General features: G+C 41.6%; 1 protein-coding gene across 5 annotated transcripts in view; it reads left to right on the top strand.

Annotated features, from left to right (window-relative positions):
- Nucleotides 1-495: 495 nt before the first annotated feature.
- LOC311434714 (uncharacterized protein) overlaps nucleotides 496-10,519 on the top strand; it is a 54,228-nt gene continuing 44,204 nt past the window's right edge. For 4 of the 5 annotated variants that reach the window (XR_014691660.1, XR_014691661.1, XR_014691662.1 and 1 more), the window contains exon 1: nucleotides 8,649-8,861. The gene's annotated coding sequence lies outside the window, so the exon portion shown is untranslated. Of the gene's footprint in view, nucleotides 612-1,473; nucleotides 1,610-8,648; nucleotides 8,862-10,519 lie in introns of those variants that run through there. The other variant, XM_084515037.1, reaches the window with a different exon arrangement.

The raw sequence follows: 10,519 nt of genomic DNA, 5'->3' as shown, positions 1-10,519 counted from the left end.
TATAATGAATTTGGCAGTCAGCATGTGGTAATGTGCACGTTTCAACATGAATCTAAAACCCAGAAATCACAAGACATGGGGAGTTATAAAGAGATTGCTCTGCAACTGCTCTAAGTAAATATACATGTTGATATCTATCGGCAGCGTTACTTACGGGCAAAAGGGGCGAACGATCGGCGTCGTCCTTCTGAAGGAAAATAGTGGCAAAACATCTATTAACGGCCAGTGCTGAGATTGCCTGTGAGCAGAAAGTTATACCAGTCATTTGTGTGATTTTAGAGGGCTGATCTCTGCGTGTCCTGTGATCACAGCCATATCCTTCGTGAGGTCAGGATCTTGCTGGCAAAATTTTGGGAGGCTTTGCTCTTTTTTTTTTTTTTTGTGTGGAAGGCTTATGTGAGTTGTTGGCTTCCACAGTAACTCTACATTTAAATTAATTAAACTGTTGACAGTTAAATTGTACTAAGTAGCTTCGATATAAAAGATGATTCCCAGATTTTTTCCATGCAACTTAAATAAATAAATAAAGAAAGAAGAAAGAATCTGAGGAACTTCGTTCTAAACATCTGTCTGGGCAGATGTCAAAATGCAGAGTGTTGCTGCATTATACTGTGAGTATATGACACCATGTTATTACTCTTGGCTTAAATATTCACAATGGATTTTATGATCTATTTAAAAGAAATCTTTGAGAGTGCAAGCTCTTATCTTTTGTCATAGAACAAGCACCTATGCGGATCTAATTCTAGAGTAAATATTGAAAAATAGCACAATGTCTTTTACATCTTATTCACAGCACATGAATATTTATACGGAGGGAATTATGGATATGCGACTGTGGAAAAGATTTGGAAGATTTTTCATTGTAAATGCATTGTAGTGAATAAATTCCTTTTTGAAATAAATTCATATTATTCAGGATTGCTCTGGATAAAATCATAAGCTTGAAGCTGTATGTTAGCCAGCTGATTATAATCTAGGATGATAATCTGCATTTCTTCAAGAAATAAGAAAGAGACAGTGTCAAGGACATTACAAATCCAATAGTAATTTGGGGAATTGAGCGAGAATGAAGTAGTGCTTATAATGCTAATATTCCAGAAACACGTTGTTTAATTTTTGTTTCCAGATTGCATATATTAACCCATTTTATTAACCTGTCTATAGCCTTGATTCAATAAACCATTCCTATTCAGCATAGCTCTAAAGCATATGTTTGCCTTTAAACACATGCTTAAATCCCATTGACTTTTTAATGCTTAAAGTTAAGCATGTGCTTAGATGTTTTTGCTTGGGTCTGTAAAAGAAAAAAACAAAGTATACTGGGGAAAAAAGCAATAAAGGATTAAATTTTTAGAATAAGAAAGCAAACCCCCAAACTGTTCATTATCCCCCTGTATGCTCAAGAACCTGCGAACTATTTTCTACCAAATACCTGAAACAAACAAACAATTTTCATGCCTTATTTTGCAGTGTACTTGGACATTAAATTGCTGAGAGTCTGTGCCAAAGAGCCCAACAATAGTGGGAATATCTCGCTGTTTGCTTAATGAGCAATGAATGGAAGTGTGAAGGTGAAAAGACAGATTCTGGGTGAGGGAGTGACAAGGTGAGACTGCTTCTTTATCACACCTTTTTCTTTTTCATTTTCAAAGCAGTAAAAAATAATAAAAATAAAAGCTGTGGCTGGGAATTGCTCCGTAGCTCGCAGCCAACTGACTTGCGTTTACTCCCATTGCTTGCTTCATGGGAAATGTCAGCTTGCTGCAGAAACTTTTAATTGGTTTATGAGTGATATATTCAAGCTGCTTATTTCCTAAAACATCTGTTTTTGTTTTAGTTCCCCAATGTCAAATGTTTTGTGATATCCCAAGGTAACACACTGTTTCCAAGTCATATTTCCTGGGGTATCTATCAATAAAATCCCCTTAAATTGAGCATAATGAAATTAGTACAAGGTAGTCAAGAAGTCTCCAGAATCAAGATATCTATTCCCATTATTTTTTCTTATTGCTTGTGATTGACTGCTCTTGGGGTTTAGAGGAAGAAAAAGCCATGAGAGTTATGGCTTATTTCATCTTTTTTCCCCTACCTCTCCAATGGCCTTGAGCAACTCTAATTTGTATTGTTATGTAAATTGGAATTAAGCCAGGGGAAGCACAAGCCTCATGCTGCACCCAATGGCAAAATCCAGTCATTTTTTGACTCGGTGGATAGTGAGACTGAAACTTGTTTGAAGATTTGTCCTCTCCATGTGACAACAGGAGTCCTAATGTAAACAGGCAATTGTGAGAGCTAAAGTGAGCAAAACATTTATAAGAGGTTTTCATCTGCATGCACAAACACATATCCATTTCCCACCATCCTGTGGCTTGGGACAGAAAGGAAAAATGCATTTTTATATAGTAGTTATCCCTCCCGATACCTGAACATACGTAGGGGTCTTCTATTTGGACTCCAAAACATGCTTAATTTGCAATATTTATCTACTAGGTGGCCCAAAAGTCACTTGGATCTACATTCATCTATCATTTATTCTGAATTTTGTTTTTAAGCTTTGGGGGAAAGGAATACTTGAGAAGTTTTTTCCTGAGTTTAAGGAAGTTAATTAGAGGCAGAGGCTGTCCAACTGAACTCAGTCAAAACAAAACCCACCTCAGGACTAAATCAAGAAAGTGTCACTAATCAAAATAAGCCTGAAAGCAGAAGAGGAGGGGGAAAAAATAAGTTTGCAGATTAACTTTCTTACCAAACTCATTTGCAACCGAATGAAATGAAGTTATAAGGATAAAATTCTCAGCAGATTTGCACAGCACAGTAATAGCCTTTATGCTTGGAAATTTATGGGCCATGGACAGTTTATAAGAAACGATGTAGTTCATCAGAGAAGCAGACTGATGGAGCACATGGGAGCATTCTGCACAGGAAGTTGGGTTTTGGAATAATACTTACTTTGATAGAGTTGTTTTGTTAGCTAAGTAAAACAGTAGGGAAGCCAATGGCCACTTAGGCTTCAAACATAAATATATATTTATAAGTCACCCAGCTGCTTAATTGAGATCTCTAGTGTTTTCCCTAAGTATATCTTATCCAAAAAACAGTAACACAGAAAATAACAACAGCAGCAAAGACCTGCTGTATGCTGAGGTTCATTTAATCCGTCAGGAGTAGTTAGGGGGAAAGTAGAGCATTACTTTAGGGGCAGATTCGTTGAGGCTCCCAGAGGCTTTTCAGCACGAGTTCAGGTTGGGCTCAGATTGCTCCCTAGAAATTTTCTCCCAAAGAAGTAGTGGGATAGGTGCCTTTTGCCATCCTTCTGACCTTTTTAGTGGCTTTTCCTCTGAAGAGGAGACCAGTGCAACCTGTATCTGAGTTGTGGTACCAAAAACTTGCAACGTGGTTTGGAAAGATAGATGTTGGGGTTCTTGCTAGAGGCTGGCTGCACTGAACAAGGAGGGGGAGGGAAGTATGTGGTGCTTCAAAATGTCCTCCAAGGGAGGTCACCCAGGAAATGGCTCATTAAATTTGAGCAAAGAACTAGGAAATAACATTTCACACTGCTGGACTAGAACAGCCTGGGTGTATTTGGTATCCCTAGAAAACACCTGGGAAATTTGACAAATTTGGGGGAGCTTTAGGAAACACTCTGGAGGCTTCACAAGGGTGCTTTATTTCTGGATCATGCCTCCAGGATGGGGTATAGGGTAAACCCTCCCACTCTGGGCACCCTGGGGTGCTGGCCAGCTCCCCCCAAAAAACTGGCTTTGTGGAGTCCAAGGTAGGTGGACACTGGGGACTTGGGCTCAGCTTCAGCAGCCAATCCTCTTTCTTATGTGTTTTTCTCTTCCCCTAACAGGGGTAGGTTTTATTTATTTATTTATTTTAAGGAGGCTATCTCTGCTCAATCAGGGCCTCAAGCACAGGGAAAGATCTAAACACAGGTTACAATAATACGTTAAATTGGGACCTCAGAAACATTAGAGGGCCTCAGCAGCAAAAAATGGACAGAGCTGTGAAAAAACACCCTTGATGGCCACGTACTGCTAAATACTACTTGCTAAGCACCAAAATATCACAGAATTCAAATCTGGCCAACTTCTGGGGGGATTTTGGGCTGCATCTGTGGTTGGGACTATCCTGAATGTTCACCACAATGCCCAGCTACTGGAACAATGCTTTTTAGTTGATCTTTTTTAATTTCCCCTTTTCCCTCCCAGTTCTCAAGTGTATTTGTGTTCAAACCAGGGTTTGCTCCTTATCATGTTTGCAGCCCATTTCCTCCTCCTGTTTTATAGGCAGTGAAGTCTAAATGGTAAATTAGTGACATCTTCATTATTATGGCAGCAGAGTGCAGTGCCATCCGAATGCTATTCCCAGTAGGAGCGAGCAGAAGGAGAAGCTACGATGGAAGCGAAAATGATCGTATTCCAGTATAAATATCTGAAACCATAGCCAAAAACTGCTGTGCAGCTCTCTTGCTTTTCCTGTCGCTTCATTTTACCAGCTACGTGTGAGCAGGAAGGAAAACATCTTGAAGAGCATTCACTGGCTTCAACAGCATCCTCCTTTCTTGAGACGCAGCTGATTTTATCAATAGCTGCCGAGCCACGCGGCTGGAAATAGGCACTGGTATTTCAGAAAGCTCGGCTCGCTGAGGGGGTGGACTCTCCAGATTTATAAGGAGCTCTTCCATCGCTGTTCGCACCTTCCTTGGGAAAAAAAGGCTGCCAGTAAAAACGCCCCAGAGCTTACCAGACAGTGCGAGCCAGACGCTGCAGTGATTTGCTGCTCTTCCTTTCTTGTGTGAAGTAGGGGAAGCCTTTCAGCATTGGATTGTTTATTTTGCTTGGTGGCAGTTGCCCAAAAAAAAAAAAAAAAAGGTGGGGGGATCTTAAATAATATAGTGGTTCAGGCAGCTTGAAGGTGTTGAAGAGAGCTGCCTGAAATCAGTTTATAGCAAGGTTTTAAATTGTGGTTTTGGCAAATCCAGAGCAGCAGGTTCATTTCCCATCCCACAGAGCTTGCCTCTGTGCTCCAAGTTTGCCCCCAAACTGAACGTGTCTGTGAGTGTCAGACCATCCTAGGGACACTTGTGGAGCAAAACTGAGGGACTCTATGGTTCTCCCCTCTCTTTGCCCCCTTCCGTGATTCCCATGGGCACACTACTGTAGCTTCTGAAACCTGTGCTGGAGCCCACCTCTGTGCTTGTGCTGGAAAGGAACATCCACATTGGGACTATTTCTAATGGGAACCTAGCCCTTCCAGGCAGGAACTGGAGGTTTTAGCTCTGTCACTACTTGATGTCCATAAAAAAAAAAAATAATTGTGCATGCATTCAGGGGAGCTCATTCTTTGCAAAAATTGGCTTCTAGTTTGCTCTGGGACAGGTAACACATCCTATAAGTTTTCTGTCTGAAGGATTTGTTTGACTTTTTTTTTTTTTTGAGTTAGAGATTTTATTTTAATCAGACTTTAATATTAGACAGCTTGAACAAATCTCTAGTTTGTACCCAGAAGAACAACAAATAAGGTAGAAAGAAAACAACTGTTCTTTATAAGGGGGAAGATCCTCATGCCTGAAGTGTGACACAGCATTGCAGTTTGCATGGCTCTGTCTGAGTGCAGTGCTGGCGTGCCAGTCCTCCCAGAGAGCAAATCTACCTATTCTTAAGCAAACAAACAAAGGCCTCCTCAGGAGTGATATCAGCTACCATTTTGCTTTCCTGCCCCAGGATCTCATTTTTAAGGGGTGGTTTTTTTTTTTTTTTTTTTTCATTTTATTTTTTTTTGTTTTCATCAAGGGGTGGTTTTTTCATTTTCAACTTGAGTGGGGGTGCTGGCAGTCTCCTTGCACAGCCTAGCTCCTAAACTTAGCTGAAATCTTGCTCCTGTTCTCTGGGAATCAGTGACATGACAGAGTCTGGTGGTGGGACAGCTGGCATGGCTCAGAGGTGCTGGAGCTGTAGCGGTAACCATCTGACCCAAGGACGTGTCATTTGGCTCTCTCTGCTGCTGTCCTGGCCTCCTGCTCTCCTTTCTCCTCATGTGACGTGTCCTCTCTGGCATATTCATCCTGCCTTTGGTGTGTCATGGCAACTGTGTCAGATCTTTTATTATGACTTTTTTTCTTTTACCCTGCAACTGAACCCCGTCTCCTGGGAAATATGGGCTGAGCCCAAAAGACGTTAAAGTGTCTGCCAAAATGTTTTTTTTGAACCTATGGAGAAACAGGAAAAAAGACAAAAAAAAAAAAAAAAAAAAAAAAAGTCATCCCATCCTAGTTACGGCCACATTGTGTGACTTCCATCACGTTTGTAAGGTGGATATTTCCCAAATTACGCAAAAGCAGTGTTGCAGAAGACATGACACAGGGTATTGAAGGAGACCTAGGGAGGTCACTGGTCCACCCCTTCATCTACACAGGAGCAGCTATTCTTGGGCCAAACCCAGAGTGGATTGAAGACTGGCACGTGTGGCTCTGTTTGGTGTCCATTCCTCTAACTGCAGTCGGACCCAAACACTGGGGAAAAAAATTAAAAAAATTAAAGAATGTGGTGTTTTTCCCAAAGTGTATTGATCTGTTGCATTATCACCATGAGACCCAGGAAAACCAAAAGCATCTAACTCTCCTTTGTCACAATCTCTCTCAGTTTTGTAGCCTGACGCTGCTGCCTCAACATTTATAAGTATATCATGTTTTTTTTCTGGGTGGTTTTAAGTTATCGTGGCTGATCTTCCTGCAGATTCGCTGGTTTCTGTAGGAGCAATTGTGCACATACCAGTGATCTGTGTTCACTGAGCACCCATTTGTTGGAGGCAGCCAGCATTTTGCAAGTGGTGGGAGGCCCTTTTGGACTTTTTCATTTTTCAGATGTAGCAAGCCTAGAGGAAACCAAGACCGTGTTCTAACCTCACATCCCACTGGGTCCTGGGGTCATCATGGGATGTGGTCATCAGGAGTGGAAAAACAGCAGCTGAGTTAAGAAATACATTGCAAGCAACCTTGCTTCCTAACAAATTTGCTAGCAGGTTTTCCTGGCCCATCAGGTGTGGGAAATGACAGCCTGAAGAGCTTGTTAAATGCCAGGTTGGTGTTGACTTTTCAGTGAGTGGGAGAAAAGCAGGGACCAAAGCTCCTGGAGGTGGCCATGGTTGAGTGCTCCAGCAACAGCATTAGGTGCTGAAGGGAGGGGGAAGAAAAAATCCCCATTTTCAAGGGAATCTAATTGCTCTGAGTGGAGGCTGGAGGGATACTGCAGTACATTTCACGAGAGTTTACATAGTTCTGGATCCTCTGCCACTTAGAATGGAAAAAAGAAAGCCAATCTGTTTGATCAGGCCTCTCCCACTCGATATGTGTATTGGATTCTACATTAAAGCTTTTAACAGTTACGTACACATCTGAGCTGGAGCTATTGTTAGCCCATGTGATGGATTAAGATCAAGAATGTTAATGTTATCCAAAGGAACGCTTTTTAATGTATATTGCAATTGTATAAACAGGGTCACCAGAGCTAAATGGGATGTCAATGACCTATGAAGATCATAAAGTAAACAAAAGATCTTAAAATAAGCATGTAACCTGAACACGTCGGGGATTGTTGTATATCAAAGGCATTTGCTTATATAAAGTAAGGGAAAATTACTTACGGGTAATGTTGTTTGCCACAAGTCTACCTCTTGCCTGCTCTACAAAGGAAACCTACCCGGAGGGACTGGGGTATGTCTCCATCCACCAGGAAGCACCAAGCCTGCGGGTCCTGGCCGAGCAGAGATGAACTTTTGTACGTGCACAATAAACACACACTGAGATCCCAGGGAGCAGCGATAAGCCATCATTCCTGGTGAGCAGCACAGCTCCTCCTGTGAGGGAGGATGACCCTCCTGAATGCTTATGTGGGGTGGGTTTCAGAGCCCTGGTGACATGGGGAGACCATGACAAGTCTCTGGGTTCAGCCAGCTGGGTGGGAATTAGCAGATGTCAGGTGGTAGAAAATGCCAGGAAGAGTCTAAGCTGGTTTTCTTGTTTGTTCATCTTGATTTTTTTTTTTTTTTTCCCTTCACTAAGTACATTAGCAGGACTGATATAGGGCTAAAGAGGAGAGGGACTCTATCCTGGAATGATAGGACAAGGGGTGATGGTTTTAAACTAAAATAGGGGAGTTCTTCATTAGATATAAGGAAGAAATTCTTTGCTATGAGGGTGGTGATGCACAATATTTAACTTCATGAGAACATCATAAGAAAATGTTCAGTGAAGTAATGGCATACTATGCTTACTCTGTATAGTAATTGTATGAGTTTGTTAATAAGTGTTCTTGGGAAAAGTCTATGCTGGCTTTTTCATATTTTCTTTTTATCAGATTATTTACTTCCAGATTTCTTTTTTTTTTTTCATAGCAGATTAAAATACCGATCTAGAGTAACCCACCTCTTTAAAAGAAAACAACACTTCCTTCCCCTTTCCTGCCATGCTCCCCACCCTGACCTTTTCCGATCCCCCAGTTCTTTACCTGTCCTTCATAAGTCTTAGGTTAGCCTTTCAGAGGTGGCTACAGTTAGCTCCTTAATTGCCATTAGGTGATGTTCACCAAGCCCAGCTGATCTGGAAGTACCTAGTTTACTTAACTAGCCCACTGTGAGTTTATTCTAGTGTGATGTTAGGTTGGTAGCTTATACTTTTGCTTCTGATTTTATTTTATTTTTTTATATGGTCCAGGGGTATGGTTGATCTTCTTCTCAATAAGAATTGATGGAAAGCAAGTTGGAGAAAATAGGGGATTGGTCAAATATTTTATTTCCCACACGTGCTATTTTGTTACCTGTACAGAAAACCTGCTGGATAGGAGAGCTTCAAGAAGGTGAGGACATGACTATTTCATCCTTTAACCTCTGTCACTCTGTGCCTGAGAGTATGATCTGGGATATCAAAAAGTCATGCTGGGTAGCAGCACAGGTGAAAAAAGTTTGTGGTAGGGCAGGTTTGAGTGTTCCTCTCTGAGTAGCTGAGCTGCTGAGCTGGGATGAAGGGATTTGCAGTCAATGAGTGATCCCTTTGCCTGCAGCCCTCATCCTGATCCACGCCATATGTAGTCTTGCAGTCCTGACAGAGCTGAGCATATGAATGCAACCATGAGGCAGTGCAATGCTGCTACTAAGAAGCAAGGGACTGAGGAGTGGTTTTTGTTCTCTATGGTTTGTTGCTTCTTTTCATGTCTAGGCAGACATTTCTGTGGCTTCTCTCTTTCCTTTCTTCTGGGGCTGAAGTTCCCTAAGCTGCTCAGGAAGGCTGATATCCAAGAGCCCTTCCCATCACCTCTGGAGTTTTGCTGCCATTTCAGTTCCCCTTCTTGCTGCTCTAAGCAAGCCCCAGCAGGGTCTGTGACTCCTGTCCTGAGGCTGCTCTCCTGGTTATGCTCCCTTTCTCAGGGTCAGGAAATCCTGTTTAAGGCAGAGGAGGATTGTGAGCCAGGTTCTCCAATACATTGAGAGCAAAAACCTTCTTTCAGCTCTTGGAAGAAAGCTCAAGGAAGCTGCTGATGTTTAAAGCAGTTGCTTTGGTTGACAAGCTGCCCAGTGGTGTCCCTGATTGTTCTGGTGTTACCTCCAGGGGTTTCTTTGTTTTGGCTTAATTTGTTTTTTGTTTGTTTGCTTCAGAGAAGGTTAGTTTCCATTTACCTTTGGGAATTTTCCATTATGTTAATGTGAATTGGAATAACAGTGCTTCAGAAAGACTACGTAGAGAAATACGGGCTTATTCCTTGGCTACTGAGAAAAAGATCATGACACTGATAGACCCTTGGTCTTACAATTCCCATTAGGTGCGGATATAGTTCTGATTTCTTCCTGAGATATAAGAACCAATGCACCAAAGGGAAGGTGAATCACCCATATACAAAATGGCCCTTGCTACTTCAGTAGGCTCTTCAAAGCACGCAGAAACTCAGCTGTTCTCCATTACAGATATTACGATAGTAATCAGCAATTTAAAACTCTTTCAATAATTGTTAGCCCAAAAGGTTTTGTTTATTTGTTTACTGGCATTGAATTATGGTTATTATCAGCTCTGAATGACATTCAGCATTCATTCTGCAGCTCTGTCTGTTTTCAAATATTTGGGGATGTCCTCGTTAGGATGTTTTCAAGGCAATTTCATTCACAGCAATTCCAAAGCACGCGCTCTGTATGTGATCAATTAATTACCACTTGTAATCAAAATTTTTCTTAACATGAAGAAACACAGACAGCAAATATGCCTTAAACTGTCTTTGTTTTGTCAGGAAACGACCTCCCAGCGTGTTTTAAAATATGTGAATAGGTTTGTTCTCTACTGAGAAGCGTTGCTGTGTGGCTTATCCTCCATGAAGGGCTGCAGTGAACAGGACTTTGCATAGCATTTATGATGGTGGGGCTGGTGACTGTGTTATGGTGTTGGTCTTCCTGACTCTAGAGACTCTTTTAGAGGATGTAAGTGATGCTGGTTTTTGTTTTCTGATAGGTACTTAGCACTGGAAACATG

The sequence above is a fragment of the Aythya ferina genome, assembly GCF_964211825.1.
Source record: "Aythya ferina genome assembly, chromosome: 3".
NCBI classification, from domain to species: domain Eukaryota; kingdom Metazoa; phylum Chordata; class Aves; order Anseriformes; family Anatidae; genus Aythya; species Aythya ferina.
Note: the sequence above shows the minus strand (reverse complement) of the source record. Positions and strands in the feature narration are given on the sequence as shown.